Source organism: Columba livia, chromosome 5 (genome assembly GCF_036013475.1).
Source record: "Columba livia isolate bColLiv1 breed racing homer chromosome 5, bColLiv1.pat.W.v2, whole genome shotgun sequence".
In the NCBI taxonomy this organism is placed as follows: domain Eukaryota; kingdom Metazoa; phylum Chordata; class Aves; order Columbiformes; family Columbidae; genus Columba; species Columba livia.
Window position 1 is genome coordinate 55,121,817 of NC_088606.1, and position 24,955 is coordinate 55,146,771.

The following is a 24,955-nucleotide window of genomic DNA, read 5'->3' on the forward strand; positions in this document are numbered from 1 at the left end:
CTGACATTAGAGAAAGGAAAAAAAACCAAACCCACAACCCAAACCCTTTGGACCTTTATGTTATTTTTAGTGTTTTCTTTTCAAGTATTTCCTGTTTCAGAATCCTTAGACATTCAGTTTCCCTCATTCCCTCTTTTTATCAGCAGATCTCAAAGCAGTTTAGAAAGGTGATTTATAAAAGTTTTGTTTCCCTTGTTTTACACATGGGTAAACCAAGGCATAAAAAGGTAATTAGCATACCAGGTACTGAGTCAGAAATATGCCTCTCTCCTCTGTGTGCTCCTTTCATTAGGCAATACTGATAGGGAAATTTTGGCTAGTGGGAAAAGTGTAAGTTAAATGCTGAAAAATGCCTAGTGAATTATTTTTCGAGGAGGTATTGAAGTTCACCACATGGTTATATGTTGTGAGCATGACACTATAATTATCCATGTGTGATGCGTTTCTGTGTATCAGCTACTTCATGTTGGGTTCACCAGCTAAATGAAATCCCTTAACAGTTACATTTGGCCCAGTTTCTACTGAAACCTAGCCTCTGTTTCTGAAGTGAGACGCAAGCCAAATTTTCACATGGATAATGTTATTTTCACTTAATTGGAGTGAAATTTTCACATAATTTCTGCAGGCTACTTTTGCATGCTAGAATACAAAAATAGTTTTTGAATGCTCATTGAGTGTATTATCTGCACTTGAAAGTAAATAGGTAGTTTTTCTATTATATAGAATATGAAATAGTTAACTTAATTTCTGACACTGAGTAATGAGTGATGAATTGCATAGATCAGCATTCTCTTGCAGAAGACAGTTTGGAATATAATAACCATATCAGTTACTAAACTCACGTGATAATAACTGGGAAAGTGGAGTTGACTGCTTGCGTGACTTTTGTTCCATTGTTTATCTAGTTTGTCTTCAGCACTAAAAAAATTAGCAGATGTGAAAATATGAAGACTCCAGTTACAAAGAGAGTTTAAGATATTAGGTCAACAGTTCAATGGTATGTTTGCAGGGGCAATGGTTCCAAAAACAAATAAGAACCTTATAAGGGATTTGAACACTGTTTTGTACATTATATCACAAAACAGATGAGAAAGAAGTTTTGGAATGAGATAGGATATCTATGATTGTAAGAAAATTTAAATAGTAATAAGAATTTCTAGTGGTGAATATGGTTGTCTGACAAGTGACTTGAATTCAAATATGTAAGGTGCTTGATCCTGTCATTCTTAGGACTGAAAAATAGCTACATTGTATGGCCCAAATGCAGTCCTTTGGAAACCAAAATAGCTGACAGCTCTGCTTTCTCTCATCTGACAAATTTACAAAGCTGTGCATACAGTGATACCAGTATGGACTGATGAGATGGAATAGAATATGGAGAACCTGTAGAAGAAGGTTGCATGGAAAAAATTGAGATAGGTTGTGCATAATGGGACAAGCCCAAAGAGCAGTTACTGGTGCTCAGAGATAAGAACTATTCTTGTTTCACAGTATATGAAGACAGAGAAAATTGCTGTTCTGTATAATCAGTGCTAGTGGTTGGGGGCACAAGCTGGTAATGTGAAGAACAGGATTGGGTTCCATTGTCTGACTGTTACACGGGTTCTCTTATGATACGCGGGTTCTCTAATGTTACGCGGGTTCTCTAGTTCCATAGATATAGTTCCATGTTATGCAGGTTCGATTTTATGTACGTGTATATACACACACACACACACACATATATATATATATGTACACACCACATACAGTAATCTGTGGGGCTACTTGAATAAAAAAACATATTTAGAAGGAACTGACTTCCCTTTACTTCATGTCTTTGGGTCAAATATGCTTACATTATTCCATGTGACATCTCAATGACTTAAGGATTTTTTTTCCTAGAAATACATTTTAGTCTGCTATGCATCAGTGCAGAGCATATTGTGACTTTTGCTTGGGTGTGTGAAAGCGATGTTCAAAGAAATGAGAAAATAGATTTCCTCTACTGTGCTGTATTGGCCACCAGAGTTTCCAGGAGCAACATGACAGAGCGCTATAGTTACTCAGAGATGTACTTTAATGGGCCCAGTTGAACTCATAATGTATCAAGTCCCAATCAGTGTCTTATTCTGCACCAAACCAGCATGATTGCTGAGTATTTGACTGCTTTACTAGTGTTTCCACCATGCCATCCTACTAGCTGCTGCTGTGACAGCCTGACTCTTGTCAGAATCCTACATTGAAGACTTGGATTACTGGATTACTGTTGTTCTTTTACATATATTTCTATGTACTACATGGCTATTCAGCAAAAAACACAGGACACAAAGTACAGTATTCATGTAGACACTGATTGTTCTAATGCTGAATGTATCCAGACTGTACCTGGACAGCTCTCTAGCTGTTAAATGTGAAATGATGCGGATAATTTGCTATCTAAGCAGCTCTGATCTTAAAGCATGAATTCACAATCTGTGTAGGATACTAATGCAGATTTTATTACTTGTTCACTAAAAGAGCATTGGCATATTTCATATATTTTAAGAAAAAAATAGAACTTTTGGGAAATTGTCTATTTGCATTGTACATATCAATGCAGTGGCCATCGCAAGATGCCTTTAAAATACACTGTCAGGATGAGTTCTACAAACATAGTATGTGCACAACCACAAGTGAAAATGATGGTAATTTCCTGACTCTGAGTTCTAAAGGATAGCACAACCTATCACTTTGCACAGTCTGTTTTTCATTAGATGTTTGCGATTTTTTTTTTAAATAAATAAACTTAGCAGTATGTTTTCTGTCTCACAGAGGTGGTGTTATTCAGGAAAAAATAACAACTAAGAGTCAGCCATGGAACAGTAGTGAATGATATGTGTGTTTGTGAAAACAGGTTGTCGTATCTTATGATGTGATTATCTTGGCAGAACAGAAGTTAAAATAAAATAAATAAATAAATGGTGGCACTGGCTGATGACGCTGATATCTTGAAGTTGTAGGAGACTATTGTGAAGTTCAGCATTTTTTTAAACTGGATAAAATAGTACTACATAGCTAATTTTCTTAACATTTTATTTACCAGAATTTGTTTGCCACCTTTTAAGCAGCTCAGGTGTTTGAGTGTCAAGTAAACTGAAATTACTATATTTGAAAAGAAGTCTTTTTTCCCTTTTTATGTAGGTCATCTCAGTAACTAGCATGTAATTGTATTAATATTTACAAGGGCAAGTTGTCTTTTTTTTAAGCAACGCAGAGTGTTGACACATGGCTTTGAGATGAAGCCACACCCATGGTCTTTTATATATTGTAATCTGCTTAACCTGGCCTGTTTGTAGTTTATCTAGAGAGGAACTAAATTGTAGTTTCCATTGAGTAGCGGTTTTGGGGACACTGGTATTTGGAATCACATAGTACCTTGTCTCTGGACTGATGAACTTTTAAGTAAAACATAATGCAATAAGGGATTACAAATGATTGAAAATCCCCTTTGCAGTCATTTTTGTCCCTTACCGGTCAATTAAGGATCACTTGAAGGGAGGGAGCCTTCTGTGAATGAACTGACATCAAGGCCAGCAGAGTTTCACAACATCTCATCCAACTTCCGACTGCCGTGACCAGGTGAAGGATGATGTCACGGTGCCCTGGTACGTCTGGAGGGGGTTGGACCAGGATCTTTATGGCAAGGATGTCAAGTTACAGAGAAGGCCTTTTTTTCTTAACTGTTGGTGAAGAGAAGATCAAGTGGGGTTAATCTTGACCGCCCAGCTAATTCTTCTGGACTTTCCAGGAAGGTATATTTTGGGGTGCTGACCAGCAGCCTCTGCTGCTGTTGTTTGGACCCAATGCTGGCAGTGTCAGCAAGATTTGGCTGCTTTGTTGGCATCAGGTTGTGGCCTCTAGGTACTGTGTGACATTTCAGCTTGCCAGAGATGTGGACGCTGTCACTGGAGAAGGATTGGGTCTGTGTACATTTTAGATGGTGCAGAAGACTAATTAATAATTTTGCAACTATGATACCAGAAAAGGAAGTTGCTTATGATATGTTTTGTCACTGGAAGATGGGAGTTCTTTTCTCCTGAAATTTTGTGTGAAGTAAGTATGCTGAAACTCAAGTATTCAAAAAACCGCTTCAAGTACCATAAGGTTTCAGAGAATGCTTTCTATTTGGTTTGGGTCTTTGAAGTCACATTATCAGACTTTCTTCTGTAACATGTTTTAAGAAAATATCAGAAGACTTGTGGAAAACTTTCGCTATTTGGTAGCTCTACCTTGATTTTGTGTGTTCACTGAAATTTTTGCAATGAACAGTAAACTGAGAAAGAACAAAAATACACCTGTATTTGCAGGCCTTTTAATACATTATTGCCTTTTTGTGAACAAAGCACAGAAGCAGAATTCATCACAGCAAGTTGGGGCTGGCTCTTTTGAGATTTACGAAAGTGTATCCTCAGTTTCTATCTGAGAGGGTAAGAATTTTCTGTTCCATGCTTTTCTCTGTGCCTGGTCCAAGTACCACCTGGGCCATGATGGTTTCAAATGTTTTTGTCTTTCCTTACAGTGTCTGAATGGGCACAGACTTCTCCCCAGTTAACATACAACAATTTATTTTGCTGACTACTGAACTCTGATCTTTGGCTGGATGCACACTTGTTTCTTTAAGCACATGTGGTGCAGAGTGGACCTGGAGCTGGGTAATTCATAAGAGCTGGGTATTACTGTTATTACTACTACTACTTGAAAGGCTCTGTATTATTTTGCACAGCAGTGTGGTCACCTGGCAGCAGGTCATTAACATTTTAGGTTTCTTTCCTTCACAACAATGCACAACATGCTAATTAGAGGGTTTTGAAAGCTAAGCAACCTGTTTTAAAGTCAGACATTTTAATTTGCAGCTTTAATGGCTGTATTATAATAACTGGCTTGGCTCGGGGGAGAGAGGGAGAGAAGCACTTCTCATGTTCCAGTAGCAAGACCCAATATAACAGAGGCTGACAAAATTAAAAACCTCATAATGTGACCTTTGCCTGGGATAAAAGGCTGTTTCATAACAATTTCCTTTTGTTCTTTGTTTAAGCCATTACTCCAAAAGGAGCCTCCGATTAATCTAAGTAAATGCATCATTACAGTCCTAATCCATGTCCTTCTGTCAGTGTCTGTTTTAATTAAATAAGAAACACTAGCAGAAAGATATCACGCACAAAGCTGTGATTGGAGAAAGAGGGTTGTTTGATCAGGGTGAGATTAAAAAAGGCTTTACTGTTTTGTCCTTTTGCTCTAGATGCCATTATGTAGGCTAAAGGAAGAAAACTTGCCTAATAGTTTAGCACATTGCACATTACAGTATTAAAATAACCAGATTTACCAACAAAACTGTCCCAGACATCCAATTAATTATATACAGAACATTCACAGAAAAATCATACAGCAAATTGGTTTGAGTAATTTGACACATTGATATGTTTGGGACTGTATACACAGTCGGTCAGAACACGTATTAAAGTGCAGGTTTTTTATATTAAATAAAGCATTGAGTAAAACTATTGATGAATATAGCTACTTTCTTTCTTTAATACTTGCAGCTTACAAATTGTAAACATGATCTTATGCAAGTCTCTGATTTTTAAAAAATATTTTTATTTCTCAAAAAATCGGGATGATTATTTTAAAGCAATGAAGAATCCATTTAATAAATATCGTAACATCTAGCTAGTTAATATAACTAAAGCAATACATATGTAAGAGACTCTTCCTCAAGGTAGTGTTTCAAGATCCCTGTGGTGAGGGTTTTCTCCCATATCCAGGCCATTATTTGATGTAATGAAAAGAGAAAGTGTGCAACACAGAGATTGTTAATTAATTTAGCCTAACAAGATGAAGATAAATGAAGCAAAGCATGGATTGAATGAAGCAAGAGGTCTTATTTACAGTTTGGTACTTCTTTATACTAGGCATTTTTCAGTTTACAACAGAAAAAAGCCTGAGTTTAAAGAAAATGTATTCTGTGAGTACATGCAAGACAGCTTTACATTATGTGAGCAGTTCTAAGGACTGCTGAAAATGCCTTTTGGGTTAACCTTTACATTTTCTTCTCCATTTTTTTTTTTTCCTTTTCACATTTTTTTTTTCTCAATTTACGATATGTTGACAAGAATAAGAAAAAGAATAAACCTAAACTTTTTCCCATTGAAATAAATAGCAAAGTACCAATGGCTACTCTTGCATGGCCAAATTCTACAGTTCCCTGTTGTTTATATTAACTTAGAGTCATTGTCTATTTTTGAGCAATTTGTATGTTAAGAGAGTTAAGTATAAAAAACATACAGTAAGCCATGATTTTAGTTTTTGTTCCAAAGTGTAAATTGGTTATTGCTTATAATTTTTCAACTATTCTATTGCAGTGAAATTGAGAGGAGTCCATGACAGTGTTAATTAACAATAATTTGATGTAATAAAAATATTATTTTATTATTTGGGATATTTTTTTTTTTTCTCAAGATCAAGCTTATCTTAAACATTTTGTGAAGAACTGTAGATTTTATTTTCATATCAACCAAAAAAAGTAAAGATATTCCAGAGGTTTTATACATTTCTTATTCCCAGCCCCAATTTTAAATGAAGAATATCCAAAGCGAACAATATGTTACAATTTATATCGGTTGAGTCACTACATCTCAAGTTACATTATTCAGTTTCCCAATGACAAAGTTTAGGATATAATGCTGCAGAAGATGTGAAAAAATTTGAGTTATATCATTTTAGTATGTAACCAACTAAGCGAACAAAAAAGTGCTGGATATTGACTGTCTTAGGCATACCTTTGATACCTTTGTCAGTTTGATCTAAAACCAGAACTCTAAATGGTGACCCAATATATTAATGCTTTTGTTTTTTGTGTTGTTTTTTGTTTTTTTGGTTTTTTTTAGTGTAACATCTTCCTTCTTACAGATGAATTGAGTCTGTCCACTATTTGACCTTCTGTCGTGATTTCTGTCTGCAAAGGAAATGCCTTCCTTCCTTTTGCAGGAGCCAGACAGGACAGCGTTATCTAGTGTCACTACAAGCAGTGGTCTCTACAAATAGCATTATTATGGCCCCTATGTTTTTATCTTGGGGGTCATGAACAAATCCATGCAACTGCTTCTAAAGATTTCAATAAATAGGACTTTTTATCCAGACAATTGCCTTTTATATTACTTTTAAACAAAACTACTAGTCCATCAAGAGTTTCAAAAGGAAAACAATTCTACAGAGTGCTGGTATGGCAGCACAGACCAATCATTATGGCACCCATTCTCCAGTCCTTTATTTTTCAAGTCCACAACAATAGGTTGTTGATTCAATGGACAAGACCAGAACAATTAAGTTCTCTGTTTAGCAGCAGTGCAGCATTTTAATGCCCTCCTCTAATAATGGTCTCATTATTGTTATTCTAAGACTGGGCCTCAGGAGGAGGAATATTTGCTGGAGGTACGTCATTATTTTGCAAATTTCGATTAGCTCATCATGTTGTCTGTACTGTGAAAATCGTAGCTAATTAGGGCAGTCAGTTAGACTACCAGCTTTTGAGCTTATGAGTTAAAAGGTAGCACACTTGATAGGCCAATGATGTGAAAAAGGTGGTAAAAAGGGGGATTAGAGCTGTTGCCTTAGTAACTCTAACTTCCATCTGTGCAGGAACAATGGACCTGTGTTTCTCCTCCACCTTGGTGTAAAAATTGGTTTTGTTTCGAAAGGACGGGGCTTTTTATGACAATCTGGAATTCAGCCTAACGGGGTGTAGTTTTGGTTGTTAGGAGAGACCATTGGAGGATAGGAGAGATGAAAGGTCATGGCAAGCTCCAAGGACATGAAAGGTCATTGTCTCTTGTAACAATAGAGGATTGTTTTGTCCCATTATTTCCAGCCAACCACGCAGTCAGGTGATAGAAGAGATACCACCAGTTTAGTCAGGTGGAACAGGAGAGAAAGATAATGCACCTTCTAAAGAACAGAAGACAACCAGAATTTGCCTTTATTAAACAAAGTTGCACTTATTTGTGGCCATCCTCTGAAAAGGGTTGTTTACTGACTTCCTATTCCAGGCTGCTTTGTTCAGCACAGCCTCTGTAGGCCATCACATCTCTGGGAAGCAATCCAATGTGTTAGAAAATGTTGTTTAAGCTTTCTTCCCATGAAGAGGAGCCCCCAGGAGTACCACTGATGTGATACTTAACAATAAATTTAGTTGTTGTAGCTTTCTCACGTTATTGGTGTTCTTAAAAGGTGTTCCTTCAAACACTCACAGAATAAAATTAACTATAAATATGAAATAAATTTGCTTCAACACTTTGTTGCATTTTATCATAAATTCTACGGCACATATCATAGAAAGTTTACAGAAAACTACATTAGGTGCTACAGAAGAGAGAGCAGTAGACAGAGCAGAAACTTACAGTTGTATAAAAACAGATGTTCTATAGGGCTGCTCTTACACAAAGGGAAACAGACAAGTCTCCTCTGTGCTACCCAATAACTTTCAGAGGCTCTGTCCCTTTGTCTGAGGAAAAAACAAAAGTACTGCAGTACAGTACTGCTATAGCACAATTTACCAGGAAAGCATTTCTGTTAGTGAATAGAACTGTCATCTCTCATATTTTTCCTAGAGCATCCTAAAAGCCAAGTCATCTTACATCCCTCAAACAAAGACGTGTTTCTTTAGGTCAGGATTTCCAGAATGTTTCACCCTCCTATACTAGATCTCTAAACTCCTTTACTGGGTTTGTTTTATAATATTTTTACTCATTTCACAACACAGCTGCCAAAATGTATTGAATTCTTATGAAACTGATAAAATGTATGTAATTTGCTACTATTACCTTTGAAAAATAACATTACATGTAATTATTAGGTATTCGATCTTAAAGTGTTCTGACCTTATTTGAACTCCCCTTTTTAGCTATTCTGGGCCTCTCTTATCTCATTTTTACTCCTGGCCACTCTTGCTCTTGCTTTCTGACAACACAGATGGACGGCCTTGCACAAACTGATAACTGTGGTAATTTCTCAGCACACTGTTCAATTATAAAATACGTTATTTTCAGAATTCAGCTGGCATGTGTCATATTTACACGTAGACTGAAGACGAGAGGTTGAGCATTAGCTTCATGAGAGTGTGCTGTCGTGTGAGCCATTGGACTTTACAGCTTTCAGTTTGTTGATGCATTGGTTTATTGGCTCTTAGGCTTAGTAAGTAGAATCTTTAAGAGAAAGCAAGTCTTATTTTAAGTATTTATAAGCTTTTAGGCTTTTAAGATAATATATTGTTAAACTTTCTCTTTAGCTCTTTGATTGTCATGTGTGTACTATCAGGTGTTTTGTTATTTTTGTATTAAAATGAACTGAACAGTGTAGGCTGCTTAGTTCAGAATGGGAACCCTGCAAAGGGTTAACCAGCAGAGAATTACAAATGAACTATCAGGAAAGTTGATTATTAATCCAGCAAGAGAGAAAATATCCTTCCAGTTAGCAAGAATTAGTACCTGAAGAACTGATAATATTGTTCAGACTGTCGGTGTGGAATGGCAAAGCCAGGTAAGCTAAACATCTTCTCAAAGGAATAAAGTATTTTCTTTCTGTTTTTCATTGTAAGAATGTTTAGTTTTAAAAAGAATCTTTGTTGATTTACTTCATCTGTGAGCATATGTAACAGCATATGTTGATCCTCAGTTTAGTCAAATGAATGAAAGAAATTAAATTTGTACTTTAACTTTTGTAAGAAGATATATTTCTAAGCTATGCAATGTATTTAACTGTGAAATATCACGATAATTCTTTACTTGTTTGTGGTTAAGTGTGAGAGCTGATTACAAAACCTGAAGAGTCCTTTGCAATTGCAAACTAATATATTACGTAAGTCTGTCTAGTTGTGCTTGAACATATTGTGGAGGTTTATGGAAACTTTTATGTTGCAGAACTCTTTCATTCACAGTTATGAGACTTCAGTTTTCACACTGTATGAATGATTTATTGAAGTTTGTTTTGATATTGTGAACACATATGTGTTCATTATCAAACTTTTTTTGGTGCTGTTTCAAAAATCTATGATCTGGGGTTAGAAGGAAATGGCTGTTTGGTAAACATATCACTGTGTTTATACAGAGAAATGCAAACCAAACCATTAGATCAGTTAAACATAATCTTATAATTTTGGTGATTTTCTGAAGACTCAAAGCTCTGTCTTGGGAAAACTTTGAAATTTGTCTATTTGTGCTGCTGATACTAATCAATAGGTGTGATGAACTTTTATTTTTTCAATGTAGCCTTCACTATTTTGTTATAAGAGATATGTGTAAGATCTTTTAACTAATGGTCTAACACTGCAGAAATTAGAAAGTCTGTGTACAGTATTTAATGACTTTTCCTAAGTTGTGTGCTGTCACATAAACTAGTAGCTTTTAAAATTATCCTGATTTGCTTGTAGGCTGGGATTCAATATGTATATGATGTTAATACATTCTCTGTCTTGATGGAAAAGAGTTTAATATCTCCACATTTTAGCCTATATCTATGAAATAGCCTGAAGGCTACATGAAAGGGATTGTGGTGATACAAGAATGCAAATACAAATGAAAACTGAAAGTAACCCAAATCTGAAGGCAGAGCCCCTGTGGCAATTTAGTTCTATGTGGTAACGTTTCATGAGCTATACAGAAAGGAAGAAACCTTTTGATTTTGAGAAGGGGATTCAGATACGGCCTAGGGCAAATGAGAAATGGAAAGAAGGGAAGAACAGGCAGTGAGGCAAGTGAAACGGGGAAGTGGCCTTTGTCTGACAGGCTTCGTAGTTTCCCGTGTGACTTTGGCCTAGTCGAGCAGAGAGACAGCTGTGGCCGGTTTTTCTGATGGGTGGCTCATCACGTTAGAGTAAATTAAAATCCTAGAATTTCCTGATGATGAAGCTATCAGGGCAACAAATGATGGCATTTCGGAAGCTGTACTAAGTATTCAGGTATACACAAAGCAACTAACTTCTTGTGGAACGTTTTATCTGAGTATTGTTAAAGAGAATGGGGACAACACAAATAAGGTACTTTGCCTGAATTTGAACACCAGCATCTAGGAAGTATATAAAGAGCAAGAAAACCGATGCTGAAAAATTGTCACACAGGAAATTATATATGTAGAAAAAAAAAGATTGTAATTAGTGGAGGAAAGTATGAAGCTGATTAGAGAAATGAAGTTTCTCAGGTGTTTAAGGAAAAAATGAAAGTTAAATTAGATAAGTTCGTTTAACTAGTATTGGAGAAGTATGCTTGCTTCAGAACAGGAAAGCTAAACGTAGAAGTAGAAAAGAGCTGGTAACAGAGTTCTGCTCAACTCTTTTCCTGCACGAGTGACTCTTTGGAATGCTCTGCTTGGAACATCATCAGGAACAACTAGTGTAGTGCTATTGAAAGGAAAAACAAAACAAACCAAAAAGTGAACACCCAAACAAAATAAAAGTTGCTGTATGCTTATTTGGAATGATAAAGGTCATTGATTTACTTATGTGTGTACTAACCCACAAATTAGACAAATTGGTTGGATTTTGAAGTAGTATTTCAGGATTTATTATATTTTGTATGTATATGTAGTTGACATCTGAGCTCTATCACTGTACTGGACCAACTGTCAGACTATAATAATAATAATTTTAAAATGTATTGTATGTATTAGCTTATTGGCAGAATACTAAATCACCCAATATGACCTGCAGCTGAAGAGAAAGTCTTGAACCCCTCCACATGTAAGCCAGTGTAAACTAACTGTTATTTAATTATTATTATTTAGATCAACTGTGATGAAAGTAATATTCTTAAATAAGAAATGGAAACAGAAGATATCAAGCAGAAACTGTATTTTTGTGCCCATTCCAGTGACTTGTTTAAAAAATTTCATAGTGTAACTTGTGAAAAAACTCCCCCTACCAGCATGACTCTACAGCTTTTGTGCCAGTTGGAGCTTCTCAGTTGTGTATTAAAAAAAAAAAGTGTCTGGAATAGATTGATAAGAACGTCATCTGATTTAGTGGAACTAGTTTGCCTGAGCAGGGTTTTCATGTTTAAGTAAAGCTGTTGCATTTTCTTCAATGCAGACTCTGTATCTCTCAGCCTGTTTAAAGACTTAAGGTTGAGAAGTGATGAATTTCCAGAGGTCTCTGAGTAACTAGCCATCCATCTGGAAAAACAGCTGCAATTTAGGGGAGGCTGCTGGAGCAGTTAGCCCGCAGCGAGCAAGCCGCTCTTGTCACTACGTGGTTGGGACAGTAAGATGAGATGATGGGTAAGGGTGGAGCATAAATATCTCTATGTCGCTTGATTCTCTACTTTTAAAAAACCTGGTGGTAACCAGCAAGAAGCTTGTCTACAGAAGCAAATGGCCAGGTCAAAGGTTTGGCCAGGTTACTTTTGTTCCTTGGACCACACCTTGTCTGTGATGAACAGTATTGGAGAGAGAATGTGTTTGAGTTCATTAGGGGCTCACTGAAGCTATATGGATAACACTGAAGTATGTTGTAAGATGCAGTGTAGAGCTGTATAGTTCAAGGAAGCTCATATCTCATTAGCTATGGCTAAGATCAGTTATCCACACAATGAAAGGGAAACTCTTTCATAAACAAGTAGAGAAATATGGTGCAGCTGGTGCTTAGCCAGGCTTCATGCTGTTGTATTACCAAAAGAGCTCATGAACAACTCTGGCTTTTCCAAAGTCCTTATGGAGCATCAGCAGCTTAGAGTGGTCTGGTGTAAAATTACAAGGTTGTGCCATGAAAAAGTATAAATCCAGGGCAAACTAACATATAGGTATCTATTTCTACAAAATATTAAGGAGAGATTATAGAAACATTAGAACTTTCCTTCTAGAAGAAAATAAATTGTAAAATGTTAGAACTGAAAAAAAAAAAAATATTAAGCCAACCTAGTATAAACACCTGAATAAAACAGGCCTAGTGCCTCGTGGGTTTTGGTTTCAGTGCAAGCTGCTAAGTGTTCTGTGTTTTTCAAAACTGCCACTTAGGTACATAGATGTTTCTTAGCACTTGGTCTAGCTCTGATAACACAGAGAGAAATCTTGTAAGACTTCATTCTGCATTTGGGAACAGCATTTTTACTGTCTTAAGGAAAGTAATTATATTTTAAGCAGCTGCAAAGAGAGAAGAGCTTGAAGAGTTAATTGAATCATGTACTGTTAGAGGAAAATATTTTTTTTCTTTCCTTTTTTTCCTCATCAGAAGTAGGAGTTACATGTGTTACTTATTACATCCAACATATTCCAATAGTGTTTTTTTTTTATATATATATATATATATAAAAGACATACTCACAAAACAGTGTATTTCTTGAGGACACATTATTTTCAGCTACTCAATCCTGGAGCAATCAAATGTGTAATTTTTCACCATCTGAATCCAGTTCTGTGGTAGTAGTGGATGATAGTACATAACATCCGTAGAACTGAAAAATGTAATCCCCTGACTGTCTTTACTACATGGGCTTTGCTTGTATTTTTGTAGCTGCTAGAGGAGAATCTGTTGGTATTTCTTCCAAAGACAGTACAAATCAGTATTTGTGCAGTTATTAATTATTCCGAAGCCTTTAGACCGGATGTTTTAATTGTAGTAAAAAACCCCACAAAAACAAACAAACAAAACCTACACCAAATTTGCTCTAACTGTATTCACCCAAGCTAGTGAGAGCCAAAGGACAGTGGACTGACTGTTGTCCCACAGACGGGTCTGTTTTACTAACCAGGCTGATGAGATCGAGATGTGCAGGTGTTCGGCGTGAGAGGCAAGCCGCAGCGTTCAGAACAGAGCGGAGATTTGTCAGGGCGCTTCTGCTTAAATAGGTCAAACCAGCCCAAGTCCATGGCGCTGGGTGGAGGCCAACGCTGGCGCTTCAACAGCAGCTCCGATGCACAGATGCCACTACTACTCAGTGACATCCTTTTGGCGTTTCTACCTCTGGACAGGGATCGATGATGTAAACAAGACATACCAGTTTGTCTGCTGTATAGTCTTTTTTCTGCATATGCGACTTTCCTTTCATTTTACAGTGGTAGAAGCATCTGTTTAAACCTTAGTGAGAATTGCAGCAGGAAAATCCTAACTGTGTTCTTTTTCCTTCAAAATGGGCTCTTCTTCACGACCGTACTTGTTTCATTCCAATTTAAAGACATTTGTTCTACTTCCCTATTAACTTGGATTTTAAAAAAGTCATACATGGAAGCATACATCCCTGTTTTTGCATGAAAAATGTGAGCTAAATCACGTCTTTCTTCTTGCTTTACCAGGGCGAGCTGTTAGCATTTATCGAGGTAATATATATGGTTTGCTAGTGCTCATGCTGGATCGTTCTTGTCTGTGCTTTTTCAATAGACTGCTTCTGCTTTGAAAGAAATATTTTAGTTTGTTGATTCTTCTTTCTGCTTTTTGCATCAGTTGTAGTTCATTTAATGCTGTCATCGCATGACAGAGCACAGTTTAGAGGGAAAACAAAGTAGCTGCTAGTGACCCCGTGACAACTGTCTGGTAAACCTGATTACTAATCTAGAGTGTTGTTTAATATAAAGGCCAAATAAAACCTTGCAGGAGAGAAATATTGTTTTGTTTTAAATTCCTATTAGGAAAGCAGCTGCTGTGTTTAAAACAAAAAAAAGAATAATAAGTTTCGCTTACTTGTCAGGGTTCAGATCTAGGAATTCAGTGCATACTTGCCTAGACTTCTTATTTCAAAGAAAGAGCCAAGTTTTGGAATTCATGTCGAAGTCAACTAAAACAATGATCAGTAATAGCAGTTCTCAGTTTTGGGGAGGGTCAGACTCTGCTTTGAGCTATAGTGATACAGTTCTGAAGTGAGTGTATGGGCTTTATTAGGGTTGTTTTCTCTGTACTCTACAGCTGTGACATATAATCCAGAGTCACTGTGCCCTCTGTCTTCTGCTATCTGCTTTTAACTGTTTGCATTATAGCAAGCAAAGAAGGGAAAGAATAAGAAGTGTTTGATCTGCTAATATCAATAATAATTTCTCCATTGTATGAGAAATGTAATTTTTCCGTTTTCCTAAACCCGTTGTTTTCAGGGAATTAATTAGAAAGGAAGCTGGAAGCTTGGTGCCACCAAATCATTTATTGAGCTTTTTCCTGCTTTTCTTTTTTCCTTTTTCTCTTTTTCTTTTTCTTTTTCTTTTTCTTTTTCTTTTTCTTTTTCTTTTTCTTTTTCTTTTTCTTTTTCTTTTTCTTTTTCTTTTTCTTTTTCTTTTTCTTTTTCTTTTTCTTTTTCTTTTTCTTTTTCTTTTTCTTTTTCTTTTTCTTTTCCTTTTCCTTTTCCTTTTCCTTTTTCTTTTTCTCTGTCTTTTTCTCTATCTTTTTCTTTTTCTCACTATCATACCATTAGCCTTTAAGAGTACAATCAACATACCTTAGGTGGTAGATGACCACAGAAGTCATAGAAACAAAATTGCTCACACACTTTCAACAGCATAGAGGGATATGTAGGAAGAATGATTTACTTTACTTCACCTGTACTGCTGAAACACAACTAATTTTAGTTGAATTTTAATTAATCAGTGGTGGTGTTCTGATTTTACTTCTGCACCTCCAGCAGTGCAGCAATTCTTTTAGTTTAAAAAATGTTCCCATATGTCTGAATACATCTTCATAAATTATTAACATCATACAAAATGGATTGACTGATACAAACCAAGTCTAGAGAGACTGAACCACACAGTAAGCAACTGAAAGAAAAAATAATATTTATTGTTATTAAAAAAATATATTGCTTTGTAAACCTGTCCTGTAGTTTTCAGAGCCAGTCTAGGAAATGATCCATGTTTTAGAAGAATTGTGAACAAACAGAGATGCTGCAATATAATACACTATATCAGTTATTGTAGTCTCTGTTGATAACAATTAGCTTACTGAATTCTTTCCATATAATGTGTAGGTGTGTTTGTCTAAACAACATATAGTTATATACAGCAAATATATTTTTTTTTTACTGACATGTTTATGTAGGTCTGTATATAAAAATATGCACAAATACACATGCATGCATACAAGCCTGTTTTGTCCACTATTTATATGTATTTCTGTATATGCAAATATGTACATTTATTTGCATGTATACATATGTGAACATACACATGCATCTGTCTAATGGTCATTTATGCACATATGCATAGTAATGCCCTATATAATTTTCATATTAATATTAGGCACAAAACTTCACCCTTCCTTATATATAGTGCCTAGCTTATATATAATTCTATTTTCGGAGGTGGTGTTCTAGAATTTAGAGGAGTAATCCTCTATCAGCCAAAATATTGAGAATTTGTTGATAAAATCAGTAGTAGACTAGAATGCTTATGAGTCTTCCAGGCTATTGTCAGGAGCTTTACTTATGAAAGACATGGCTCTGTTCTAGCATAGAAATGGACCTGTAGCCATCCTGGCATTCTACCTGGTACTTTCAGGATTTCTAAGACTAAGCAGATAGAGAATTAGACATTGTACATGTTTGCTTACTACCTAAGATATTTATAAAATTGTTTTTAGAGATTGTAGCGATCATATCAATGTTCTTTGCCACCTTTATTTCTTTTACAAGGGCTTCAAGAGAAAAGGCACAAGAAAATGAGGTTCCTGGCAATATCTGTAGTAGTACCATGCTCATCATCTTAATAAATCTCACTGTGAAGGGCTGGTGTCCCCTAATTTATGTGGTAGTCTGCAACATAATTCCTTTTCTTCTTGTTTCTGTTGCCTTCTCCTGCGGAATGGCATAATCTTTCAACGTGATGTTGCACCGTGAAAAGTGAAAATGAACCTAGTCAAAATATCTTTCAGGTGCTTAATTAGATTTTTTTTAAATGCTAGAATTCAGATTTTTATTATTTTATAGCTTGTATCTATAAATAATTCCTACAAGAGTAAGCAAATATTAATCATTTTTTTTAGTATTAATCCTGCTTTGCCAATCAAGCGTCTGTAGTTAAAAGGAGTGTTTATAACTTTTCTGTCAAATAGAATATAATACACCTACTTTATAGCTTGGACATATATAAAATGTTTTCTTACACCCCTGAAGTCAGTGAGCAGGTGATCAACCCCAAAGTCACTTCTTTTTTGTTTACATTCTGAGTGATCTTTTTGCTGAAATATATTTGTTCATACATTTTTTTAAAAGTCGTATAGCTGATGATCCTTAAATAACCCCTATCAGTCCATAATTACCCAGAGAAATATAGTTGAAAATTCAGAGAAATGTAATCCTTTGTAATGCCATAATTTTATTTTAGTGTTTAGAAGAACATTTGCAGGATGAAAATCATATTAACAAGTGCTATAATATGTTATACCATACTTCAGCTGTTGATGAATGTAAGATACAACACAGAAGTACAGAATGAAGAATCGAAACTTACATATTTCATTTTCAGGAATTTTTATCTATATAGGAGAAGAAGATCTAACTGGGTAACTGAGTGAGAATTGTTATTGATTACGCCATTAACCTTATTATAGAAATGGATTTTGGGGCAAACTACCAAATGCTGTCCTTCTGATGTAACAAATTTCACTCTCACCAGCTAACTAGTTAAGCTGAAAGTTCTACCTCACGGTATATATATTTACTTAATACTATCTCATAGACAGAGGCTAAGACTGTATTTTATTGTGGAGCTCTGAGACAGAGCTCTCCTTTCCTTTCTTGATCAGTATATTCTTCTCTTTTTTTTTTCCTTCTTATTCTTTTCTTGCTATTCTAAGCAAGCAATAAATGAAACAGTATGGCCTTTTTTTTTTTTTTCTCTCCCTATAGTTGTTGCTATAAAAAGTCCTTACCTTAATTCATCAGTATTTTTACTAATGCTGCCATTGATGGCTTTATTTTACTTATAATTTATTTATTTTGCATACAATTTAAGAAAGCACTGGTTCTCATTATAAGGAGTTACAGAGGTTTTATTTTCAATTTGTGTTTCTTGAAAGGTTACACCATAAAGAACTCAGCAGATATTTTTTACTCGTAAGATGGGTGAGGCCCTTGATGTAGCTTTCATTTGTATTTCCAACAATATGTTATGATCCTACTCTGAATGAGAGGACCAGATAGTATCTGTCTTGAGGAACTGCTGGGATTCACATGTGTCTGGTAAAGATTTGCTATTGGCCTGAGAGCATCAACCCATTTTATTGAACCACTGAACACTTGTCATTTGTGTTGAGTAGTGACCTGAGAACTGTGGACTAGTAAGAAGGTGACAAAAAAAGGTGCTTGTTTTCCATTTTGGTTTCAAGAGCTTTATTCCCACCAAGCAACTTTTTTGAAATCGGTTCCGTATACTCAGCTAGGTAGCAATTTACTGTTTCTACTAGGTGATTGTGGGCTTCCTGCTAATGGTTTACCAGCTTTTCCATTTTAGCAGGTATTAATTTTTCTTATATTGTGGTATTATTTAATACTACTGACACAGCCAAAGGCCCAAGTCTTTCTCTCTAGTCTGTGGAGTGGTGTTACTTTAATTTTGAGAAACCTCATAAAGACCATTAAGCTCCATAAAGCATCTGCATTTTGTTCATAAATTATATACATCAGATTACAAGGTCAGGCACATAATCTTCATAATTGAAAAATAATATTGGATCAAGATTTTTAACACATTTGTTTGTTGCATTATAGCCTTTTGATAATGCATTTTTTTTCCTCTGCTCTGATAACAAGCATAATATAGTTATCTGACCTTTGTTAACCCATGGTTATAGTTTATAGGTTGATAACTATCCATGAACTGTGAAGTGTGGACCTGCCCCTTCTGCATTTCCTGAAATAAAGAGAAAGAGAAGAAAGAAGGAGAAGAAAGAAAGAAAGAAAGAAAGAAAGAGAGAGAGAAACCCCTCTCCAGTAACCATTAAATTGTAGGGTGATCTAGAGATAAAAGCAGAATCTCCTTTTTGCCTTTCAAATATTTGCTTGGCCTTCAAAAGTATTTGCCTTTTGTGTTTACATTGGATTTATTTTTTTTGGCCTACATGCAGGAAGAGAATGATACATTAAAGAATAATGAACAATAGAGAGGAAAATGCTTTCAGCTTTCACATCTAGCCTGTGTTTTCTACTTTAGGTTTATTTTTTTAAATCTCGTCTACTTTTATTTAAATAGAAACTGCTGAGTTGTAAAGGGTTGTAAATATGAAAGTATCAGATGAAGTAGAGTACATGAAGATCATCTACAGGTTGGCAGGCGGTAATGACAGCTGGCAAAGTGCCATTTTCTGCCACAAACCTTTGGGACCTCAAGTTGTTCCTGTGTATGGCAGAACAATATAAGGATTCAAAAGCCAATGTTCTGTCATTTGCAGAATCGCTTTTTGCTGTTCCTGAAAGAGGCAGGTGAGGTTTGCATCTGTAAAGTTGTATAAATCTTTACTAAGGCAAAAGGAAAGGTGCTTTGGTTGAAAGCTGAGGTCTGTGTCATGTCATCTTCAGTTCTTTCCTTCTGGATGGCATTAGGGCTTCCCTGGAACCTGTATTTTCCCTTGTGGATTTTTTTTTCATTGAAAGAGCAGGTTTTCAGCAAGTTTGTATAAAACATAATTTGATATAAAAGCTCATATTCAAGGGAAGCACTGCTTTGGGACAATAAGCTGTCCCAAGGTTATCTCTTCTGTTGCTCAGGTTGGTCCCTTTGCCATGTAACATAGTACAACCATATCACCAAAAGCTTGTGATTTTGTTAGAGTGAAGTCATGAGATGGAGGTGCTTCCCAAGTCTGCCTGCTATAGTAATAAACATTTTTTTATGCCACTGACTTGAAAACAAACATGACCAATGATTTCATGGAAGTATCTTGATTAATGTGCTTTAAAAACATGTGCATTTATAATATATAAAAATATATTTCACCACATGTATGTCATAAAGCTCTTAGTATGTTACAGTTTGTGAAAATTACAGTCAGTTAATAATGTGTCAGCTCCCCACTGTGTGCTTTGTAGGATACTGAATGGGTGTTACATGATTTATTTGCTGGATTTTGCAGGTTTTCTGTAGCGTGTCAGATGCCTTGCTGATTGCTTGGTGAAGCCTAGAGCATGAGCTCCCTCCTGCAATGTTTACTTTAAGTCAATCTACATTTGCTTAAAAGTGTGACAGTCTTAAAATCAGATTACCTCCTCAAAACTTTCATAAAAACCCGGATACTTTTTAGTGATAGTATTGTTCGTAGTTTAGATTATGTTGGTGTGACAATCATAATTCAGTTTGTAGTTCTTAGAATTACAGGGAATGGATTGTTAATGAAACAAATATATTATAATGTTGCCGGAGTGATAATAATACTGCAAATAATTTATATACTTCTCTGGGATTTTTTTAGGGGAGGAAATTTTCTTAATTCACATTTATTGACACTGTCCATGATGTAGTTAGAAGGATTCTCCCTCCTTTTACTACTTTAATTCTTATGTATTTACTTGACTTCTTCATGTCTTCTCATTCTTGCATTACTAGAGAGAACTACTAAGCCATATTGATAAAGGTGAAGTGTTGTTTTCCATCTCCAGATTTAGGAAGCGGGAATACCCAGTTAATTTTTAAGTTCTCTTTATTTGTTCTCTTTCTGGAAATATTTTTCATGCTCTTAGAATTACAGTGGAGCATTTCTGTTTAAATGTTTGTGTCCATGTCCTATAGTGCACACAGACTTGATGATTAATCAGAAGGTGTAGAAATATCTGTTTTAGAAAAGTGTAAAATACTGAAGACGATTGGTGGCTGGAGGTAAAAATTGTAGGAGTCTCACGATGGCAACTCATTTGAGCAAGGCATAGGTCTCTATGGTGCTACACTATACTGCCATATAATATGTTATGTCAGGATAATATGGTTTAAACTGGATCAGTAAATTTCTGCAAGAGCATCTAACACCAACTTGTATAGCAATTGGGTTTAATAAGCAAAAATATCAAAGTGAGTTTAGAAAAAAACAAAAGTTGTGTGAAGTGATGATTTAAGAATTGAAGCTGTTGTCTGGTGTTCATAAAGGTTTCTGATTTCATTCTTTTTGTAGTTATAATGTACTTTACTGAAATAATTTGTATTATTTTAGTGCTTGTGTGTACTATCTTGAATGAGGTATGTGTTTATAATTTCTAGCTTTCAGAACATAGCAAGAGCTAAATGAGTTCTGGCAATAATAGTCCTATAATACAGGGATTCTGAGAACTTCCTTTCAAATAGAAGGAGTCGTCATTCATCTAACAAAAGTGGTAGAAAAATAAACTTGCCAGAGTTGCAAAGAATCATTTCTGCAAAGGTCATGTAGAGTAGATTAGACCATAACCAAAATATTTCTGGGACAGCTTGGGATTTTGAGAGAGGTAGTTAAGAAGGAGCTTTGAGGATGGGTGTTTTGAGATGTATATTTCAGATCTACCACTTTGTCCTTAGATTTATGTGTCATGTGCAGTAAAAACATGCATATTGTGAATTATAGGCTTTAATTCCCTGTCTGGTTTCTACTGACACCATATATCAGGAGAGTGAATCTCAAAAAATTTCCATCTTCTCCAGATAATTATTGATGGAATTATAACTCTCGTTTTCTTTCTGTTCCTCTTTCCAATTTTGGGTATAATTATGTATGCAAAGAAGGAGTGGTAGCAATTTTTAGAATTAATACTGAACAAACATTTATGTTTTGAACTTTGTTTAATCTTAATTTCCAACTTCCCCAATCTCTCTTCTTCATTTCAAGTTTACCTTTTTTTGCCTCTCTGATACATCCATATGTATTTTGAGTCAGTTTATTTGGAAATATTAGAGCATCATGGGCAGTGTCTATGGAACTATTCTGTAACATGCTTCTTGTATGCAGAATGAAATGGTGATTTTCTTTCTGTTTTGTATTTTCAGTTGTGTTATAGATGTACTTGATTGTAGTTGCTTTTCTTTGTGGAAGGTGACTCACCAGTTTTCACAGACTGGATTGGAACACTGCTGGGAAACCCTGTGGTTCTGCAGGGAGCAATAGAATCTGGTAACATATTTGCATCCTTCTAGCTCAAAACTTGAAATGTTTGAAAAACTAGGTTTACATCTGGCCATTTTTGTAACATTTCTGGGAAACAGAGAGGAGGTGCTCCCAAATCTTCTCATAGCATATTACCAGGCAGAAATAATTTCTCTGCAACCTTTCAGTTAGTTTCAAATGGTAGCTTTCTGCAGGTGCTGGGTGAGCATTCACTCTGCCAGGCAGGTTAATCTGCCTTTCACTGGTCTAAGCTTAACCTGGTCTCTGCACTTGTTTCCAAAGTGCCTCCTTCCCTCCTTCCCTCTCTGTGTCCCCAAAACCAGTGCCTGGTAAAGCCACCTGGAAGAGCCCCAGGCATTTATTGGCCCTGTCACTTGCCATTCAGCGGGAGGATGAGTGAGAGCGGGTCTCTAAAAAGGCCAGTGGGTGTCAAGGCTGTTGAGCTGGTGCTGTCTGCAGCGTGTACACTGCAGGAACCAGGGGGGGAAGCCTGGACCTGTTCCCATTGGTGATCCAGGAGGTCTGCTTAGTGCAACTGCACCTTAATATACCTTGAGTGAAATCCTGATTCTGCTGAGGTGACTGGACATTTAGGCATTAATTTTATTCTAGCAAGGATTTCACTGGTATTTTTATTTTCCAGCTGTAGTGGGGGGAGCAAATTCTGAACCAAGATGAATGTGACTTCACATTGTGAAATACATTCTCTGCTAGTTTCATCCTTGCCTTCCTCCCATCTGAATAACTGTAAATGATGTTCCCTGTTAATAAGTGTGTACTTTGTCTAAATTGCATTTATTTTTCTTTTGACATACATACCATTTTACTATTTATCATCCTCTTCTGCTCTTTACCGTACAAAGACACTCTTGTGCTGATGGAACATATTTAATCTTTGGTATGTTGTATTTTAGTTCTATTGTTGCTTTCTCATTTCTTTATGGAAAACCTTTCTTTATTGACTCTTAAATCACGGGTTAAGCCCTTATTGAAAACATGTTCTGTATGTACTTCTTGCTAGAGAAAAAAAAATCTTTTGAGGTTATAGGCTAGGCTTACACAAATACTTCACTATACAGTAAAAATTCAGAGGTCTCCTATATGTTATCTAAAGCTAGAAATATACCCAATTACTCAGCAGCACATCATAAAAGCGATGCGTACTATGTTCATGTCTGTCAGTGCCTTAAGTCATCACTCTACAGCCCTTTTTAAATTCTCTTTTTATTGAAACCAAGAAACAAAACAAAGACAAAAAAAAAGCAAAACCAACATCAATTAGATGTCAACATGACATCAAACAGCATAATATATCATAAAAATAAATGTATGATCTGGTGACTCAATGATTTCTGTCCATATGGCATTTACAGAGAAGTAAAGGCAAAATAGCTACACATCTGTATTGAGAAAAATATCCAATATAAAATCGGCCATAGTGACAGCACTAGAAAGCTCTCAGCTGGGATTACCTGGAAATAAACACACAGAAGGCAAAGTGAGGTGCCAACAGTCTCACTCTTACATATATTTACAGTTTTGTACAGTGAACATTGTCCAGGTCATATAAGTTTTTATAAAAATTACCTTAAGGATGGAGATATTCTACTTGCTCGTGATAAATCCAGGTTTATAGATGTAAAGTGAACATTGTCCAGGTCATATAAGTTTTTATAAAAATTACTTTAAGGATGGAGATATTCTACTTGCTGGTGATAAATCCAGGTTTATAGATGGGTGTGTAGTGCAACTGCATGCAGCGTGATGCAAAAGTGCAATCAGGAAAAAAAGAAATATTTGGAAATAAATGTGACTATCTGTCAAAACTATTAAAATGAATACTGACTCCAAACCTATTTCTATATTTGCTGAAAGACATATGAAAAAACTTCTTTGTATAAGTGGTAAGCATGTTAAAAACACGGAGAACCAGTTAAGCCTCTAAAATAATAATCTGGGAATTCCATTCATGATTAAAGGGCATCATAACTTTATGCTAAGTGGGGAAGGGTGGGAGAGAAGTGAGACTGTGGGGGTAGGAACTAGACAAAGAAAACCCCGAAAGATCAAGAATCAAATACGGCCTCTGTTATTTGAATTTGTTGTTCATTTTCAATGGAGTGATAACTGCAACAGCTCAGCCTGAACCCCCTGGCTCGACACTCCCCTTTCTAAGGAACTTGGATGTGTTTTACAGCTTACATCTGGACAACAGGGTACAGGGAAGAAAGCCACAAGGATATATCACGTATTCTTTTCACATACATAGAATCTGAATCTTGTATATAACAAATGTATGCACACACAAAGAAACATATATACATGTATATACATGAGTTATATATCTACACACACACATTCCCGTGTGTATGAATCCAGCTTGACATGGGAATTCTTCTCTTTTGCAGTTAGGCTCAGTTTACAGATGTAGCTTCTGTCTCTCCAAAGATACAAGAAGTTCCCTTCTAGAATTTTGTTCCTGTTCCCTACTCAAGTTGTCTTTTTATACAGAGCTATCTGAGATCTATTTTATTAATCTTATTACAAGTACAGCTATAGGCCTCAAAGGAGGTGATAAGTAACTCATTGGACCTGGGAAATGGTACCTTCTGCGAGAGCAGGGAATGAGTAATGAACTCCTTATCTTTTAGATCAGTGATAACTTCAGCGAGACCACTCGGTCGATACTGGATGTCTCACTGTTTGGCCGTGTCTCATCAAAGTAGCGACAAAATGCATTCTTGCCAGTATAGGCAACTGGCCATTGTGAACGGTAGAAAAGAGTGTAGTGCAGAGGTTGTGGGGAGAAGCAGCTCCTGAGGGTAAAATAGCAGTACACTGAAACCTCAAAGGAAATTTAAGAAGGGATGGTGTGAGCATGTGCATGTATGCATTTAAGTCTGAAGCCAGAAAACTATG

The 24,955-nt window shown here is 35.9% G+C and overlaps 1 protein-coding gene across 13 annotated transcripts in view; it reads left to right on the forward strand.

Moving 5' to 3' along the window:
- Positions 1-24,955, forward strand: part of SOX6 (SRY-box transcription factor 6) — a 384,531-nt gene that overhangs the window by 101,818 nt on the left and 257,758 nt on the right. Inside the window, exon 1 of one of the 13 annotated variants that reach the window (XM_013370080.3) lies at positions 9,413-9,552. The exons of the other annotated variants lie outside the window; for them this stretch is intronic. The gene's annotated coding sequence lies outside the window, so the exon portion shown is untranslated. Of the gene's footprint in view, positions 1-9,412; positions 9,553-24,955 lie in introns of those variants that run through there. 13 annotated transcript variants of the gene reach the window in all.